Consider the following 17,342-nt stretch of genomic DNA (forward strand, 5'->3'; position numbering starts at 1 on the left):
ATAGCGGCCGCCGCGGCCAGGAATCAAACCTGCATCCTCATGCTCAGCAGCACAACACCTTAGCCACCGTGATCTCTGTATCAGCGTGATTGTCTTGGTGCCGCCGAATGACGCCATCACGAAGTGCGGAAAAGAGCTTCCCAGCCCCGACAGCCGTGGCCTGAAAACTTCCGGAAAGCAGCGTTCTTTACAGCCTTCAATCGATGCGTTGCCATCGGGGAGAGTGGGAAGCCAGCAGCAGCAGCCGCCCAGTTTTCGAGAGAGAAAGCAACCTTCCATTTATTTGTATTCGTAAATTTAATCATTGAATAACTTTCACCTCTGCACAGATCTTGATAATTCTTTTTGCATATATCTCTGCATAACACGAACAGACGCAAGGCCTACAAAGTACCTCAAATAAAAGCGTTGCAGGGTCCCTTAAAAGTGGTAAACCAGGTATTGTGCAGGACGTGGAGGTTCTAGGCAAGATTCGGTGCAGTGATAATAGGATGGTTAAGTGAATCTCAAAAAAAAAAAAAAAAAAAAGAGAGAAAGAAACTCGTAAAAAGTAAACCCAGCATCACGTCAGCCAGAGATAGGACGACCCTTCGGAACTAATTCGCGCTTTTAGATGGTGAGAAAGAGGACGGTGTTGAGCCCCTCAATGACAACCTAACAACAGGATTCACAAAGTCAGTAGCGGCTATTGGAGAAGCCGCATGTGGGAAACAAACTGGAAAACTAACTCAGCAAATGAACAAACTTATTGCGAAGTGCAAGACCGCGGTGGATCAAACTGAATTAGAGGGGCTGTCAAAATTGATTGAGAGAAGTAAAACAAAAGACACACAACATGGCAGTCATCGAGAACGTAGGAAATGGGAGGAAGTTTGAAGGCAACAGAAAGGAAGCTGGCTACTGGCAGAGACAGAATGTACGCACTTAGTGAGGCAAATATGGCCGAGACGATAAAAATAGTGGAACGATTCTACACCAGGCCAGCGACGTTGTACCAGGGGAAACTACTGAGCCTACAAGCTTAGCTTGCGATGTTCCGCCAGGAAGTAGAAAGGGCGCTTAAAGCATGAAAAGAGGGAAGAAAGCATGACAGCATAATCGTAGACCTCCTAAAGGACGGCGGAGATATAAGACTAGAAAAGCTTGCTAAGCTATTCTCAGAATGTTTAAGGACTTTTAACGCACTCGCAGCCTGGAAAAACTCCAACATAGGTCCAAATCACGAGAAGAAAGATAAAGATCTTATGAAATACAGTCTTCTGTCGTTTGTACACAAGCTGTTAACTGCATAAACGACAGCATAGACTTCCAACAACCCAGGGAACCAGCTGTCATCAACCAAGAAACAGAAAAAAAATTGGGCCCATCTCCCTGCGAGGGGGACTCGAGTAAACGCGTCGCATAGGGGGTGGGTGTATTGCGTTAACGTTTAGTGTTTGGGGAGTTGGTGGTAGTGAATGGGTTGTATCAGCACCTTCTTGACGTAGTTTGAATGAGTCAAGGATATAAGGCACGTTCGTAGCCTCCCATTCTGTGTTGGCTTTGTGGCGCAGTGGGTAGAGCACCATGTACATTGCGTTCCGCCCGCAGGGCTGAGGGATCAAAACCAGGCACCGGATAGTATTTTTTTTTTATATAGTGTAGGGGGAGGGGTGCGGACTACGACTACGGATGTCAACGCGGGTGACATCGTGTGTTACTGAAATGCTCTGCATTTAAAGCGTGCAGAGACACCGCAGCTGTGCTGGAAGCCTTAAATGACCAGGGAGACGTACCTACGACTCCTAGACGACATATCAGAGGAATGCACGGGGAGGCCCCCTCACCAAATGGTTCACCACACGTCTGGAGAGAGTGTTTGGGAAGCAGCTGGACTGGGAACACTGGGGAAGGTGAAGTTTCCAGACGACATAGTTACGCTCAGTGAATCTGCAGAACAACTCCGAAAAATGACTGCATTACACATGCTTTTCAGCATAGGTAACGAAACACTGCTGACCCCAACCACGAGCAGGAAATCCGGCGCAGAAGTTCAGGATCTGGTTGGGGAGCACTCAACAAGTACTCGCAACTAATGAAAGGTACGATACCTCCATCCCTAAAAGGAAAGATATTTGGTCAATGCAGTGAAAACTTGGCACCTTGCCAAACAACTTGAAAGCCAACTCAGATCCTCGCAACATGCCATGGAGTGATCGGAGTGATGCTTGAGGAGAGCATCCTATATTGGGGAGCAAACTAGGCAGGGATTATTTTAAGATTCCCTGACTTTCCAGGTTTTCCCTGACCGCTGCATAGGCGGCAATACATGCAAGAGCATTAGTGCACAACACAAAACATTGTTTTATTTAGAGCGCAAACATAAATTGTTCACCACAGATTGTAGTTGCTGACTAGAGTGTATTATTGCCCAAAGTCTATGCAAGCACAAATCGGCTTCTGCTGTTGGTGTCCGCCACTGCACAAGAGTTCTTGAAGCACTCGTCTGTTACTTCTTAAAGAGTGTCCATTTTTTCTTGCAGGAGACTAGCTTCTGCCAGCGATTCACTAAGCAGCCATCACTTCTTTTCTTCCAGTTCTTTGACAAGAGCAGCCACTCTTTTGTTATCCTTCTGAACGCCTGATTCCACCCAAGGTGCTGTAGGAATTGCGAACCACCTTGCCAGTGATTGCAACTTGCCCACACCACCTGCTGCCAACACAGCATCATGCACCAGTCATTGTGCTATCAGTGAGTCTTCTTGCAAGTTTTCGACGAGGCATTCTTTGTTGACTGAGAAGCCCCTTTCTACGGCAGCATTGCCGTGAAACAAGCAGAGGATGATCTTGATAAAAGAGAGCAGCTCTTTGTGATCATTCGAGCAGAGATCTAGCCGCAGAACGTCCAGCCTCTGCTCTTTCCATCCAAAATTTTCCAATTTTTCTTGGGTGAGGCTCAATGAACAGATCTGTATGTAAGAACGATGGGCCCGCTCTGTGCCCTGAAAGCACTTCAAGTGCAAGGGTCAATCGATTTGGGCCAGCCTCCGGAGACAATGCGAATGTCGGGTCCAAACAGCTGGCACCCCTAGTTAGCTTATACTTCAATGGTGACCTCTCCACCACCTTTTGACAGCACACTTTAACGAAAGAAACACAGTCTTTCTAGAATTGGTGCAAGGTAAGCTGTGGCATTTTGGGTGCCTTGCGGAGCTCATTCTTCGCAGCGAACCCAATGTCAAAGGCAGGTACAGGTATACAGTTCTAGAGTTTTTCTGGGTCAACCTTGAGCAACTTAGCGGGCGTGTCTGCAGCATCAACCGCAGGATACATGGTTGGAAAAGCGCTTATTTTGTGACACAAGGGACAAACGTAGAGCGAAGAAAACCAGACAGAACGAATGAGGCGCTCTACGTTTCTTCGCTCTACGTTTGTCCCTTGTGCAAAATATAACGCTTTTCCAACCATGTACCGATACCAACTAGCCCAACAACAAGCCTTACTGACCGCAGGATATTGTGCAGTGCAGTTGAAAGAAGGGGCACCGTCGGCTTGTCAGTGTGAAATTCTGCCCAAAATGGTTCCAGTTCCACACAAATCGACAGCATGAAGGCTGGTTTTGCTGGCAACAGCTGATTCACAACAGCACTGTAGCTGGAGCACATCGGCTGCTTCTTTGCCTTCGCAGAGCACTCTACAAACTTCATCCAATTTGAAAGAACTTCCAATATCGAGGATGCTGACTTTTATCCGACTCAGTAAGTGACCTCAGGAACTTCATGTTCACATTCGGCCGAGCTCTTGTGTGGCTTTCCTGAATGCAGATGCCAGGTCCTCCGCACACGTGTGCCCCAAGAAGCATGAAGTTAGGTGCTGCGCTTTCACAGTGCCATCAGTAGTGTCATCACAATACTGGACGAGCACGTCCATCTGATGCTTCTGGGTCACTTTGTTTAGCGACTCGTCAAACGAAACAATTAAGAACGGCACACCGGCAAGGCTTGATAGCAGCTTCTTACCATGGCAAATCGTATACCCTACCTTGTTCTTCCCTAGGTGAAGTTATTCAGTGCCTTCACATCCCGGAAACATAAGAGGGAAGAGTGATGCCGACGCCGCTGTTGACCGAAAAGATCAGCGAGTCAACCTCGCGTTTAAGCACCAGATTATCTCGGCCTTTGTCACAGCGCTCTTCAGAAGAAAGTCTCTCATTGACGTCCTCGCACTTGTGGTGGTTGCAGGCTCCTCGGGCGCACCTGTCGAGTCTCGGCGACATTGGGCCGAAGTGTTTGTCGCTGGCGTCAAAAAGGACGACATGCCAGCTTGCGAAGCGCCCGACCGACACTTGAAAGCAGCTTGCTGGACGCGTGACTGGAAGCTGCAGTGCTTCCCATGTTGCTTAAAGAAAAAGTTTTGCAGCAGTGTGCACTGAGCACTGTGAGCATCATTCTGCACGGGCTGAATCCAGCTTGCATATTATTCCGAAATGTTCGGGTTCGTCCAGTCCGGATTAAAGGAGCACTTTCTCGCCGCCGACATCGTCAGTGAGAAGACTTCACTTCTGAAAAAACGATGAAAACACAACACCGCCGGAAGGTTCCATCGTTTAAAACAACAAAAGTGTATGCCCAGCACGCACTGCTCAAGGTTGCCAGGGCGCGGGAAAAAAAAAAGGCCAAACTTGTCAACCCTGGCGCTACTGCCCCACTGACTTGGATTGGATCTGTCCCCATTGGCTGTTAGCGCCGATTCGGGGGAGCAGAGTCCGCGCTCCACGCCCTAAAGTCAAGTCGCGGGTCATTTTCCCTGACTGGGTTCGCTTTTTGGCAATATTCCCCGACGATTCCCTGATAATTCCCAGTTGCTAGACACCCTGCTCGGATAGATGATGTCATAGTTCAGGCCACAGAGCACAACCATCCGACAACCGGGGGACCCCGAGAGAGGCAACGAGAAAAACTGCAAAGCCCTCAACTCGGTGCAGTGGCGAAATAAGGAAACTCGGGGTCAAAGAATGGACTCTGGCAGCGCAGGACAGAAGTGGGTGGGGGAGGCTTTCGTCCTGCAGTGGACCCAAAGAGGCTGTCGATGCATTTTCCCCACCAGTCTGTTCTCTTATCCCTGAAAGTGACCCCTAGCATTCTTCTTGCCACAGTGATGCTTAGTCTGTGGGCAATTTTCCATCCCTGATTGCGATCAGCACTTATCACTTGCCCAACGTAGATGTAATCGCTTACTGTCTCCCGGATTTCACACCTGCCGCGAAGTCATGTTTCTTGACATGCTTATGAACACACCCTTTGGTTTTTTCGTGTTCATTTCTAATCCTGCAACCAAACTTTCTGAGAACAACTGGCAAGCTATCCCCACCTGAACCCCTCGGACACGGCTTCCTCTGTTGCCGTCCTTGTTCCGGGTCACTCCAGGGTGCAGGGAAACGAGCATCACGAGTGGAGGAAGAGAGTGGGTTTACAGTGGGTTCATTACAGGAGTTGGCCACCTCCCAAACCATCTTCACTGGATTCACTTGCTGCCAAACAATAGGTGCTTTTGTGGACGTAATTCCTCTGCAGCGAGTCCTTACCTCCAGAATTGCGCTAAGACAGCCCCGATTATGACCAGACTTCAGCATGTCGGCCGTTTGCCACTCGAACGTCCCCATCTGTGACGAGCTCTGGACATTGCCCTGGCCCCGCAGATCCTTGTCGAGCCCGTAGAGTTCGTGAGCAAGACCACGGTGGACGTCTCACGCTCATGATATGGGCTCTGTTTGGGGGTGCAATCTTCGAGTGCAATCTCGGGTGCTGTGCGTGTTATTTCTCCCCTGTGGTGACGTCGGCCGCCCCTTTCTCGTCCTCAGATCTCTGCAGTGGCATTGTTCTCCAGTGTGCACTTTTGGGGAGGCAGTGGAGAAAAGCTGTGTGCATGAATTGTGCATCACGGATACCGTGGGGGTTGGGGACCTCTTTTGCGCTGCAGTGCTGTTGTGCTCCTGTGCTCATTTCGTGTTGAGATCTCCATTTCTTGTTATTACGTGTAATCTTTTTGCTGAAATTTACATTTTGTAAGCTTGGCCCTGTTCCTTCACATCTAAATGGCTGTAAACCTGCCATAGTTTTGCTGGTGCAGGTGTCGCTCCCCACTTCTTTTGTTTTGTTTTTGGAGGCAAAAAGTGAAGACGTGCGTGTGTCCACATTTGGGCACATGCTAAAGATCCCCAGGTAGGCAAAATTGATCCGGAGCACTCCACTACCGCATCGCTCATACATAGCCCAGGTCACAGAGTAAGAACACATAGGAGGCGAAGCGGCCTCCAGCAGCAAGCGACCAGATAATTAATGCCACAATGAAAACCAAGGCAGACTGCCAAGCTTCCTAGCTTGATGGACAAACTGGTAGCGACCGCAATTCATTGCGTGGCTGCGCAGTGCACCAACTAGCCCAAACCACCATTCTAACGCAAAGCCGATCTCGGTAGCCGCATGGTTTCTTCACCCACGGCAGCTGCCGCTAGCTTAGCCACTGACGAGCGCATGTGGCATTGTCTGGCCGCGCTAGGAAGCCTCATCTCACCTCCCGTCTTATTCGTGCTCCATGGGCCAGGTGTAGCTTTGGAGGAAATATTGGTGAATCTGGATACTACAACCATCAGGGAATGACCTAAAAAAAGTTTCAAGCAACTTGAAGAGGTCGACACGCCATTTTTTGTCCAATCTCATCTGAAATCCCCCTAAGGCCGATTGAGCGCAAGAGACAAGTGGCCGAATTTACCCGCCCCGGTGGCTCAGCGGCTAAGGCGTTCCGCTGCTGAGTACGAGGTCGTGGGTTCGATTCCCGGTCGCTGCGGCCATTTTTCTGATCTGATGGAGGCAAAAAGCAAAAACGCCCGTGTGTACAAGATTTCAGCGCACGTTAAAGATCCCCTAGTGGTCAAAATTAATCCGGAGCCCTCCACTATGGCACAACTCGTCGTCTGCGTTGTGTTGGTGCGATAAACCCTACAATCAATCAAATCAAACCAAGTTGACAAATATAACCCTGGTAATGGGGAATTAGGATCAACCAAAGCTTTTTTCGCTAGGCATAAAAGCAAGATACGAGAAGCACTTTTTGTGCAGGGCGAACTTCTGGTCTAGGACTAGCACACATTTGTGATTCCTTTCCCAGCCTTGAGTAACGAAGCCACTGACGACCAGCTGTTTCTGGGAGCTACGGGAAAGCTTCCTTCGTGCCCTTTTTTGGGCACAATTTTGCGCCACAGCCTTCACTGCTTTACCCGCGAGTTGGCAGACTAGATGCAGACCCGCCAGCCGCTTTCCAGCAGCGTCGACACCTTGCCGACGGTCGGCGTCAGCACGGTAGTTTGTTTTAACGAGAAGCGTGTCAGGTCCGCATATTCAATTTTTACGAAAATTTTGTATATAGTACCTTGTTTACACAGGGCAACATATCTGAAGCTAGTTCTAAGAAAACAATTTTGCCTACTTAAAAAAAAAAATCCCAAAGCCTAAGCTGCTTAGGTGGCAGGTGCTTTGGACGAGTTACGCCAAATTTGAAACTTTTTACAGCTATAAAACCCAAACTATTGCATGTATTCTCACCGGTTATTTTTTGGAGAGCGACTTCGCACACTGTCAAATGAGTTCACACACTCATTTTTGATTTTCAAGTAAAATCCTGTTTAATAAAAAATGACAAACTTGACATATTTACAAAGCTTTCCAAAATGCTGGGCCCTTTTTCATTTTTTAGTTTTATTCCTGCATTCTTTCCCATTCTTCATGCCAATGTTATTCAATGAAGAAACATGGTTCGATTTGAAAAATGCACCGCACTGCAGGTCAGCTGCACATTTTGGAGTAATTTGAAGGTCAATATAGAAAAAAGGCCATCTTTGATTTTTTCCACAAATTGAAGCCAAATTTATTTACTATCACAGCAATATTTTTGTAGTCTTGTAGCTACTGTGGCGGACGGAACACAACGACCCGTGTCCTCCGGTCGTCTTTCTCTTCTTCAATAAATCCGCAGCAGCTACAAAGCCGTAAATGTGACCTTGTAGCACAGCTGTATTACGGGGATACACCCAATAATCTTGCAACCTTGCATGGGTCGCACCCCCCCTTTTTCGGACTAATAAAATTGAAGCTGTCCATGTATTAGCCACACTGGCCTTTTCAAAGCGTCCGCCTACATAGTAGCACCCCAGATCAGGGCCCCCGCCACGTCTCGCCTCCTTTGAGGCAGCATCGCTGAGTGCACCCATGCAGCATGTGCGGCTCGGCTGCGGTGCTGCAGTGGCCAATGCGGGAACCTCTGCACTCCACCGTCACATTCGGCGGCACTCGGCACGCATTGTCAAAGGCCTGGGCACCAACAGTGAACCGGGCATTCAGTGAACCGGGTTGCGTGCCGTCAGCAGGCTTCGATGGAAACTGTTCCCCAAGGGACTGGAAGCACATGCGACTTGGTGTCTTTTGATGTGGCGAAATTTTAAAAAATGAATTTTTTTCTTCGCAATTAGGGAAGTTCAATTCCTTGTGCACATTTTCCATATTCGCACTTTTCTTAGAAAGTCGCATTTCTCGCTCAAAAACAGTTCCCCCGTAAGCAAGTCGCAAGTGACCACATCCTCTATAAAGGGATAGACAACAGATTTTTGTCGCGTATATGTTCTCTAGCTCATATGCAAGCCAGCGTTTTATATAACCCCGTAACCACAAGCAATTTCTAAACAAATTAGCGGAAATAATTTTAATTTGGCAGCAAACTTTCTGAAATCGGAAGGGTGGCGGTTTGTAGTGTTGAAACTTGACACAACAATATGTGTTCCTGTCACGTGACCTGCAAACCTAGCAGCTGCTGTAACTGCTGAAACATTTATTTACGTATTAAAAGCCATTTAACACAAGTATTTGTGCAAGGTTAAATGTATATGCATTTCTAAACATTATTTTCTAAAGATCTAAAGATTTCGATTTAAAAAGTACTAGGGCGTTATCAGCAAAACCGTTTCTCGTCAAGGTGCTTTAAGTGATGCCCTTTCATTTGGGATAGAAAATATACACTCGACAAAAATTGGTTGTCTGTCCATTTAAGAATGTTCTCCAAATTTATTGTCATTTCCTTTCTCAAGAAACTTCCACTTCCAGATCAAAACACTTTTCTGGAACCAGCTGTATTAAGAAACTGCTTATCAACCCTTGCATAGCTCATTTTTCAGTGAGGGCAATCGAAAAACGCTGTTCCACGTTTTTTCCACATTCGTCTTCAAAGCCACACATGAAAAAAAAACCTCTTTTAGATGCGGAGCATCTCTTGCTCAAGGGGGATGTCCCACGTCCGTGCCCCGTCCACAGCGCCTCTGATGATGATCGTGGCAGGATGCCCCTAGAGATTAGCCAACCAAAGAATCCATCACGAGATAGCTTCGCGTTCAACCACCGTCATCACCTTCCCGTAGGGGAACCGCTGAAGAAGGAGAAGAAGACAGCTGCGAAGAGGAGGGCGTGTACATTGCTCTCAGCCGGTGCACCAATGTCAACAACCTTTACCTCACCAATGCTGACGGAGACTACCGATTCTACCACAGAGACGACAACATCGACAAGAACATGATGGACAAGTTTCGGCGCCTCGAGAACCACCGCCTACTCACCGTCACACAACAGTACTTGCGTGCCTTTGCCACCGGTGTGGACCCGGACGCGGAATTCCCTCCGGCGCTACCAAACACCAGATCACTCAACATAACGGCAACAAAGTGGAACCACATGGAACCCCCATGATGCTTCGCATCCTCATCAGGGTTCCCCACGGGAAGATGGTGTAATTTTTGTTTGGGGCTCAAGATTGCAACATTGGATGCTGTTCTTTCATTCAATGATGATAGAAATGCACAAGCTAGCATTTGGAAATCGTTCGAATCAAAACTTTGGCGCAAAACCACCATCAAGTGGCTGAAAGAGGTTGACCAAAGCGAAAATACTTTGCGGACCGAGCTGTACGATGGTGCACAAAATAGGCAAGGAAGGACAGACGACAGGCTGAAAAGCAAAAAAAAAAAAAAAAAAGCTTTCTAAATAAACGACTCCAGTGGTGTTCTTGACCTTTTTTTTAGATGCGGCGCATCTCTTGCTCTGAGGCATGCCCCTCCTGCGTCGGCGTCGGCGGTGTCCGCACGCCACCTGCGCATGCGCGACTCTCCTCCGCTCTTCTCTCTGACAGCTGTGCGCAACACTCTCACTCCGTCTCATTATCATAAACAACAGCTGCGTGCGCGCGCTTCGCTCCGCTCTCGTCACGCATGTGCGCGCATGCGCGACTCTCCTGCGCTGTTTCCTCTCCTTCAGGCGCTGTGACTATACAGCGGGTAGCGCGCTGCGGCGGTTCAGTCAGCGCTCGCTCTCGTTTGACTTCGCATCACTTTGCTTGACGACTGCGTGCTTGACTCGATTCTTCCGATGAAGACGTGATGGAAGTGACGCTCCCTTCAGCGAGTGGTGTGACACAATCCAATACCAGCGTCACTCCAAACGCTAAAGTAAAATTATGCCCATCTTCCCGCATATGAGAACACCCGCATGTGATGGAATGCATCATACGTGTTCACAACACGTTTCACCAGATTTCGAGAATCAACACAATGGAAACACCAATTGAACCCCCAATGCGTCGCATCACACCAGGGTTCCCTCGCGGGAAGATGGGCGCAATTTTTTTATGTTAAACTCAATTATCGCAAAACAGTGTTTTTTATCACATACATACTATTACTTCCAATATCTTCCAGGACAACGAGCTGATTTTTCTTCTCTGCCACACCTACTGTACCAGATTTGGAAATATGCACGCAACCGTTTTTTTTGTTAGACACGTTTTATTATTAAAATAATTCCCGAAATTTGGATACGAACGAACAAAAATCATAAAAAATTGAATTTTTGATGGAAGTTCCTAATCCTGCTACAGTTAGAAGAGCCCAAAATATGAAAGAAAATTATATATGCATTATGTAGTTACCTTTACTAGATACCGCAAAATGGCCAAAAATGCACGGGAAGTATAGGGCTTACCCTGTGCCCTTAAGGCAACCGGGATTTCCAGTAACTGTGATGGCACTGAGGATGCCCTCATGTTTCAAGGCTCAGACAAATGATTTTTGTGCAGTGCATGTCACCTAGCTCATGAAAGCCAGCCTTATACAGTGCGCGTAACCACAAGGAAGTTTTAAATAAGCATGCAGAAATAATTCTAATTTTGCATTTCCGAAGTCTGAAATGTGGCACCACGTAGTGTCCAAACGCGAATGTCCCAACAACTCCCGTCGATTTCAAAACGCGATTCAATAACTGCAGGAAGTAATAGGAAAGGTTGCACATTATTGTTGTTTTAGCCAGGGACAAGTTCTTTAAACTGTTTCAATCTCACGTGCAGTTAAAAGAATATTTTTCCGCACGGCTCACTGTCATGGCGGCCAGCATGCATCTTGGCAGCCCACGTATGGCTGGTGGACCTAAAAACCGAGATTTCAAAAGTTCCAAGGCTATCGGCAGAACCGTTTCAGGGTTAACGTGTTCTAAGTGATGCCCTTTCATTTGAGATAAACAAAATACACTCTACAAAAATCGGTTGCCTGCTCCCGAAAGAACAAAGCAGTCGGCCTCCAGTTCCGAAAACACCGAAAGTGATGGCGACGATGAGCAAGGTGCAACCGAAATAAATGCCGTGCATACAACCACAATCTCACTCATTTTTAAATGGGGAAAAAACATTATTTGTGTACGGGCCGCACCCGCCAAAATTACCGCTGAAGTTTAGACAATACTAGAGTGGTCTGTGGCAAACTTCTGATGGCAACGTGGTTCTGCGTTTTTTTTTCTGTCCTGGTTTGTAGTGCTTGTTTTCCTTAAGCGATGCACTAACTAGCCCAACAGCATATTTTACTAAAGCAAGAAATGGCCAAGACAGCTTACAAATCATGAAAGCGAAATGCAGGTTACCATGCTTTCTTGAAATTAACCGTTCGTAAACTACACCACCCGTGAATTTGATGCAAGAGCTCTGGATCTCAAGTAGATGAGTGGTGGCCTTTTCTACTAGTAGTGCCTAACCACACAATGCCAAATACGGGCTTTTTCAGACCGCTGAGCTTAAAATAATTACATGTGGTAAGATACATGACAAGTAAGAAGTGATAAACAATTTGTCGAATTAACTGAGATGGCACATGATTCTCCGGCTCAGCATTTCTTTTGCCAGATTGGAACTTCACACTCTTTTTGAGCTGCGGTTCTCACAAGTGGTGCAATCTCGAGTCCATGCGAACTTTGTGATCTGTGTCCTCAAACGCTATTGCAAGGGCCCCTAGCACCAACGTCGCACAGTGCTCACAGGCGACAGCGCTCTTTATGAGAGTCTCAAGCGCCAAATGCATCCTTCCAAGTTCATCAACCGTCTGGGTCTTTGGTTGCTGCCTCATGCTCTGCTATCACTCAGCCAAATTTTTTCTTTAACGAGAACATTTTAAATGTCCTCTCGCTCTCTCCTGGATTAGAAACTCCAACAATGTTGCTTCAATCCGGACGGTGGCTTAGAGCTGACATTTCTAAACCTGGAGGCGAAAAGCAAAAACGCCCGGGTGTTCAAGATTTCAGCGTGCATTAAAGGTACCCAGGTGGTCAAAATTAATCCAGAGCCCTCCCCTATGCTCGCCTTATCGCCTGCGTTGCGTCAAACCCCACAATCAACCAATCAATCACTCCAATATTTCTAAACCCTGAAGTTACGTGTTCAGCTTCTGAGCAGCTAAATGAGCAGGAGCAAACATTTCCTCAGGTGCTGACGTGCCTGAAGAATCAAGTCAGTTCCTTGCAGAGGTGGAAGCTGTTCTCACACTAAATCAGAAGAGGCGCCTACAACACGAGTGTGTGCAGATCTGTCACGCTGCAGAAGTTCCTTTAAGGTGCTTTTTTTTTTCTTTTGTATTTTGAAATAATCGGCACCAAACATGTATTTCTCACTATACTTTCCCTGGGCCTTAAAGCCCACCGAGGAGTTGTTGACTTGCCTGAATAGCCACACACAGTGATCACTAGCGGCCAGATTTTTAGGCAATAAAAAGGCCCGTTTTAGGCTCCTAAAATAAGCAGGGAAAGAAACAAAGGAACGTTTTAGGCCCCCAACATCGCAAATACAGAAAAACCTCGTTGCAAGAGACACTTGGTTTCAAGAGACATTTGAATGAGAATGGTTTGGTTGGTTCTCCCATGTTTGCCATGTTAGGAACATTGCATACAAGAGACCTTGGTTACGAGAGACACGTTTCTTGGGTCCCTTGAGTGTCTCTGGTCACGAGGTTTTACTGTACAGGCACGAGACATGTTTACACAAATGAAAATAATTTCAAACGAAGACGTGCGAGGCCTGTCCAGGACAGGAAAACCAACACGTGTATTGTTCACGATGGCACAAAGGCGCCAACAGTTGCACATAGCAGTTTCATGTGCAACCTGAATGGCGGACTAACAACGGAGATCCAAAACGCGCACTGCTGGCATTCATGCACAATGTGCCAGGCTGCTTGCTGCAGAAACAGGCAGGGAAACAGGAAGACTGGCTGCGCGAGGCGTCCGAGAACAGAACGCTGGCGTCAGGCACAACAAAACATCTCCGGCAAAACCAGACATATTTTCACCAAACTTTGCAAAGTGCTTCTCTCACTGTTCAATTCCATAAGTAATCAATGAATCTGCCATCGGCAGCAATTAGCAATTCGATTTGGCTTCGCAAACAGCTGCATGCAGGGATCAGGTGCTCTTTAGAGATGTTGGCCACCGAGTGAGAAATGGCGGCCTTCAGCGAGTCTATTGTATTACGCGGCCCTTTGTTGGCCTCTCTCTCAATGACGCCCCAGACACAGTAGTCCAGCAGATTTAAATCTGGAGAACTAGGAGGCCACAAGTTGGGAAAGACAGGGTCGCAAAAGTTGTCAGCCATGCCACTATTCAGAGACACCGGCGGCATGGACAGGAACTGGTTCTTGCTCAAAGACACATGGCCTTCCTTTAGAAACACTCTCTGTCCATGACTACAACGGTGGCCAGCACTTCCGCATAACCAGCAGCATTAACGCCGAGTCCTGCAAAAGATGTGTGGTGGCATGACGTCGCCCTCATTGCAGACAACCGCCGGAGAAATTAACGGGTTCCGACAATGTCCGACCACTCACTGTGCTTTTTCCTTTTCGCTACACCTGTCACGTCAACAACACAACACACCACCTCCGTCCGCAATTTGTAAATGAAAGACTTCGCTCCTTTCAGAAAGGTCGCAATTTCCAATCGCTGTGGTGCGCGGCCAGGGCGACAAGGACTGCATGGCATTTCATTTCCTGCTTCAACTCGTACACTTCCATCTTTGAACAAACTGCGCAGTATGAATGATGAGGGGTCAACGAACAAGAACCCGTACGCGTAGATATATTTGATGAACCTGCTGGTGTCTATGGCGATAAGGAATAGCGTTCTCAAATACCTCGCGCACCCGGTATACTTGACAGCTGAGAATACTGAATTAAAAAAGCACAACTTTGTGTCTACTTGCTGCGATGAAATTACGGCACAAAAAAAAAAAAAAAAGACACATAATAACCACAATTGGGACAACTCTATAATATTCTTAAATGAAGACTGTGAGGTACACGGAGGATTAAAAGAAATACAAACAGAGGATCGCACAGCCTCCGACACCTGCTGCACCGTCTGGCTACAAAGTCAGTAAGCTGCACGCATACGCAATTTTTCGATAGCGTTTGAGAGTGCAGTAAACTGTTATGGGAAATGCTTGCTCAAGAATCAACACCGGCTGTTTATTTTGCGCCGCTCCTTTACGCTCTGTCGCCACTGAGCAGGATGGGAGTCCCGGTTACCTGCTACATTCAGGAGCCAAGCGCGCAGCACACTGATTCCAGATACAAGGGTGAGACAGCTGAATCAGATTTGGGAGCAGTTTTTGGAGCAGCGAAATCTCGATTTTGGAGCAGTAGAATCTTGATTTGGAGCAGAACGACAACATTTATTATGTCACCTGAGGAGACTAAAAAATCAAATTTTTGGCAACTCATGGCCGAAAAGTGCACTTTTTAATCGGTTTTGAACGTAATTTGATTGATTGATTGTGGTGTTTAACGCGCCGACGCAACGCAGGCGATGAGGCGCGCCGTAGTGGAGGGCTCCGGATTAATTTTGACCACCTGGGGATCTTTAACGTGCGCCGAAATCTCGAGCACACGGGCGTTTTTGCTTTTCGCCTCCATCAGAAAAGCGGCCGCCGCAACCGGGAATCGAACCCGCGACCTCGTGCTCAGCAGCGCAACGCCTTAGCCACTGAGCCACCGCGGCGGGTTCGGTTTTGAACGTACATAACACTGAAACACCCTTTAAATAAGTTTTTTCTATCAGAGTATCACAAAGTACGAACTGCACTACCTTTTTAGAAACCGTTTTTAAATGCTTAGGCTCAATGCATAGATAGCGTGGAGTGCCGTTGAGAATATCGAATTGAAAAACTGAGCATTCATTGTCATGTACATGCCGAAAATATTATTTTTGTATTCCCAGACGGGGCTTTACACACAATTGTAGAGCCACGGCAAAAGTTGCGCAAAGCGAGGTGACAGTCGCACCCCACCAGCCCTCCCATTTCAATCTCCAAAGTGCACATTCACTACGATCGTAATTTGAGTAACGTTGGTATGTTAAGCCTCCTCCCTCTTGGCATTAAGTTTCATTTCAGACAAATAAACCATTATTACTAGCGTGCAATAACAGCCCGTCCCGCTTTCGGACATTGCTTGAACATTTTGCGGCGATGTAGCCTGCGCCACCACTTCTGCAATGTCGATCATCCCATTCCCGCCACTCGCGAGCTCGCTGTCAAAGGCAGCCATAGTTGAGCGTTTTACAACACTGCAATTGGTCCGAAATTTCACTTCAAGCACGCACAGCGCCTCCACTCAATGCCGACACACGGCGAATTCGCGGGCACCCCTTTGTTTTTGATGAACTCCCGTCTTTCAGGTCGCCCAACTTCCCGCAACAGATCAAACGACTAAATGTGCACCTTGCCGCCCCCATAACCAAAACCACGGTAGAAATCGGCGAAGGGCCCTCTGCCTGAACCACGAACAACTGCTTCGCCGGGCGGCCATATTTTCCAATCTTCACCACACCAAGATGGCGGACCAGTGATGGCCCAGTGTTGTCGTTCCGGAGATACTGCTCTCCGAAAATTGCCATTTTTACTGCTCTCCGAAAATTGCCATTTTTTCATCAACTTGGACAAGTACCTTGCATATCAGTACACATAAGTATTTTCTTGCAAGATGTTTCAATGGTTTTCGATGAGAAAACTTTAAAAAACTCCAGAATATAACATTGCCAACCCCTACATTCGAGAAAACTATCTCGGGGCCAATTTTATGCGGGTTTTTTATTGAATGATCAATCATTTTTACCTTTACAAACAGCATCACCTCGGGGGTTGTTGAAAATTATGCCACCAGTAAGCATTTTTCCGCACTGAAACTGACGGGAGTCATAAAATCCTCGGCTCTCAGACTGTTTCGGAGCAGCTTGGCGCAATTTTTGCCATTTTCAAGCTTTTGGAGCAGTCTGGCGCAGGAAAACAAATTCGTATCAAAACTGCGCAATATGCGCAGCTGTCTCACCCCTGCAGATAGCACGATGCCAATCAACAATCACCCTGCTCAGTGGCGACGGTGCGTGAAAAGGCGGTTCAAAATAAATGACCATGTGTTGCTTCTCCATCAAGCATTTCCCAAAGATGAAGGCTATCGAAAAAGTGCACACGCGCACAGTATGCGTCGGAGGCTGTGCGCTCCATTGTTCGTATTTCTTTTAACCCCCCCTGTACAACTCTGGTAATCTTATCCAAACTGTGCAATAAAGACATCCTAACCCTGCCAAACAAACATCCACACATTTAAAGAACATTTTTGAAAAGGTATTCAACTGGCGAACCTATTTTTGATGGGAAAGAGTATTTTAGAACTCATCGGCAATGGGAATTTTAAGGTGCAAGGAAATGCAGCTGCGCAGTGATGTTTTGCCACTGGCTCTTTCATATAGAAGTCATCTGCCAGCTAAAGCGTGCTCAATGCTCCACCGTTGCGTTGAAAACACCCGTTTGGAGACATCTGGTTGTACAGTATGCGGAGCGTAGTGCGAGAATGCAAATTGTGGAAGCTATATCAAACTAGACAATCTCCAAGTTTTTTTTATTCAAAAACCGTGCTTTCTGTCACTGAAAATAAGTGCCCCATTTCACTGCTGCTAGATGTT

General features: G+C 47.2%; 1 protein-coding gene and 2 pseudogenes across 3 annotated transcripts in view; all 3 read right to left on the reverse strand.

The window, feature by feature from the left end:
* The window catches only part of LOC144168743 (protein alan shepard-like), a 66,204-nt gene that overhangs the window by 31,916 nt on the left and 16,946 nt on the right, over nt 1-17,342 (reverse strand). The gene's annotated exons all lie outside the window — the stretch shown is intronic.
* On the reverse strand, nt 2,561-3,312 carry LOC144170874 (uncharacterized; annotated as a pseudogene).
* On the reverse strand, nt 3,494-5,185 carry LOC144166983 (uncharacterized; annotated as a pseudogene).

The sequence above is a fragment of the Haemaphysalis longicornis genome, unplaced genomic scaffold (genome assembly GCF_048455015.1).
Source record: "Haemaphysalis longicornis isolate Haplotype H1 unplaced genomic scaffold, Haemaphysalis longicornis Haplotype H1 scaffold_2, whole genome shotgun sequence".
Classification (NCBI taxonomy): domain Eukaryota; kingdom Metazoa; phylum Arthropoda; class Arachnida; order Ixodida; family Ixodidae; genus Haemaphysalis; species Haemaphysalis longicornis.